Genomic DNA, 3128 nt, shown 5'->3' on the forward strand with positions numbered 1-3128 from the left:
AAATCCGTTTTTAGTTTTAAAAGAAACTGCCATGGCTCAAGCCTGTAATCCCAGCACTTTGGGAGGCTGAGGTGGGAGGACAGCTTTAGGCCAGGACTTCAAGAGCAGCCTGGGCAACACAGTGATAGAGTGATAGATAGATAGATAGACAGTAGATAAATAAACACATAAATGGACCTGGCACAGTGGCTCATGCCTGTAAGTCCAGCACTTTTGGAGCCCAAGGCAGTTAGATCACTTGAGGTCAGGAGTTCGAGACCAGCCTGGCCAACATGATGAAACCCCTTCTCTATTAAAAGCACAAAACTTGGCCGGGCGCGGTGGCTCACGCCTGTAATCCCAGCACTTTGGGAGTCCGAGGCGGGTGGATCACGAGGTCAAGAGATCGAGACCATCCTGGTCAACATGGTGAAACCCCATCTCTACTAAAAATACAAAACATTAGCTGGGCATGGTGGCGCGTGCCTGTAATCCCAGCTACTCAGGAGGCTGAGGCAGGAGAATTGCCTGAACCCAGGAGGCGGAGGTTGCGGTGAGCCGAGATCGCGCCATTGCACTCCAGCCTGGGTAACAAGAGCGAAACTCCGTCTCAAAAAAAAAAAAAAAACACAAAACTTAGCCAGGTGTGGTGGCACATGCCAACAATTCCAGCTACTAGGGAGGCTGAGGCAGGAGAATTGCTTGAACCCGGGAGGCAGAGGTTGCAGTGAGCCAAGATCATGCCACTGCACTCCAGCCTGGGCAACATAGCAAGACTCCATCTCATAAATAAATAAATACGTTTTAATAAAGAACTGCCAAACCATTTCCAGAATGGCTGTACTATTTTACATTTCCACCAGAAATCTACAAGTGATCCAGTTTCTCTGTGTCTCCAGCATTCGACGTCACTATTTTTAATTTTTGCCATTCTGATAGGTGTGTGGTGATACCTCACTGTGGTTGTTATTTTTTTATTTTTTACTTTTTAAAAGTGGCCAAAGATAATTTCTCTAAATGCCTGGCCAGTGGCCAATGGCCTTCTGTGTGGTCAGGAGCTTAGAACCTCATTGTGGTTTTAATTTGCATTTCTCTAATGTCTAATGACAGTGAGCATCTTTTCACACACTTAATTGCCATTGTATACCTTCTTCAGGGACATATCTGTTCACGTCTTTTGCCCTTTTTCTAATTGGATTGTTTTTTTTTTCTTAAGGTCAAGTGAAAGTTTTGTTTTGTTTTTTTTTTTTTGAGACGGAGTCTTGCTCTGTTGCCCAGGCTGGAGTGCAGTGGTGTGACCTCAGCTCACTGCAATCTCTGCCTCCAGGGTTCAAGCGATTCTCCTGCCTCAGCCTCCCAAGTAGCTGTGATTACAGGCACCTGCCACCATACCTGGCTAATATTACTGATAAGTTTTGAGAGTTCTTTACATACTCCAGATACTAGCCCTTTGTCAGATATGTGATTTGCAAATATTTTCTCCCAGTCTTTGTCTTTTCATTCTCTTAACAGGGTCTTTGGCAGAGTAATTTTTAATTTTGATGTGGTTTCTTCTTAAAGGTTAAAAAGTAATAATGCTTTCAGGCCAGGTGAGATGGCCTGTAATCCCAGCACTTTAAGAGGCTGAGGCAGGTGAACTGCTTGAGACCAGGAGTTCCAGACCAGCTTGGGCAACATGGTGAAACCACATCTCTACCAAAAAAAAAAAAAATTAGCCATGTGTGGTGGCACATGCCTGTGGTCCCAGCTACTCGGGAGGCTGGAGTGGAAGGACTGCTTGAGGCCAGGAGTTGGAGGCTGCAGTGAGCTGTGATCATACCACTGCACTCCAGCCTGAGTGACAGAGCGAGCCCCTGTGTCAAAATAATAAAAATAAAAATTAAAATAATAATAATCATTATTATCATCTCCTGGCCTGCCTTGTCACCCACGTGAAGTAAAGGGCCTGTACAAATCTCATCTACCCATTCAGTCAACGTTTATCGAGTACCTACTGTGTCCAGGTTCAGTCCCAGGTGCTAGTGATCTGAAAATGAATAAAATAGTTGCTATTAAGTGTTCATAGTCTAGTGGAGACAGAGACTTTTTTTTTTTTGAGACAGGGTCTCACTCTGTCAGCCAGGCTAGAGTGCAGTGGTGCAATTTCGGCTCACTGCAACCTCCACCTCCCGGATTCAAGTGATTCTCCTGCCTCAGCCTCCCGAGTATCTGGAACTACAGGTGTCTGCCACCATGCCTGGCTAATTTTTGGTATTTTTAGTAGAGACAGGGTTTTACCATGTTGGCCATGCTGGTCTCTAACTCCTTACCTCAGGTGATCTGCCTGCCTCCGCCTCCCAAAGTGCTGGGATTACAGGCATGAGCCACCGCACCCAGCCAGGACAGAGACTTCTGAGCACATGCCTTCCATGGAAGTGTGGTAAGGGATGTAAAGCAGGCTGTGGGAGCCCAAGACAGAGCACCAGCTCTGGCCAGGGAAGTGGGGAAGGCCACTCCTTGCTTGTCAGTTACAAACCAGTTGAAATTTTAGTATTATTCTTGCTATATACAGGTTATAGTATATTCTATAAAAACATTTCCAACCATTATTTTCATCACGATTACCACTGGTTCATTTTCTGAAAGATTCTTTTCCCAAATACCAAATGGCTAATACCCAAACTGAGATCTTGTGAAATTAATGGGGGATTCACCCCTAGAAATGATCGTTTTGCAAAAATACAATGACAACGGTTAGTTCAACAAGTGGTCTTTGCTGTGAAGCTCAGGCATCAAGGAAAGGTGTAGATAGGTCTTGTTGCATAACAGTCCTTGGTCCTAATATAGCAACGTTCATCTGAGAAGCTTAAAGGACTTGCCTCACATGACAAGCTGCCTCATTTTTGCACTGACTCTTTGAGGAAGGCAAGATAAGATTTATTATCCAGTGGCCTCTATTCCAACTAGAGAAGGATCCTCCCTACCCAGGTAACTAGACAGGTATGTCTAATAACACATTTAGGAGGGAAGCAGAGATCCAGGGGTAAGAAGAGGATTGAATCTTTGGTTTTAGGCTGCAGTTCTCCATCACTAATTTTTTAAAAATGTAAGTCTTGATCTTGCTTATATAGGACTGATTAAATTCTTTTTTTTTTTTTTTTTTTTTTTTT

Source organism: Sapajus apella, unplaced genomic scaffold, assembly GCF_009761245.1.
Source record: "Sapajus apella isolate SASKATOON/1434 unplaced genomic scaffold, GSC_monkey_1.0 scaffold125, whole genome shotgun sequence".
In the NCBI taxonomy this organism is placed as follows: Eukaryota; Metazoa; Chordata; class Mammalia; order Primates; family Cebidae; genus Sapajus; species Sapajus apella.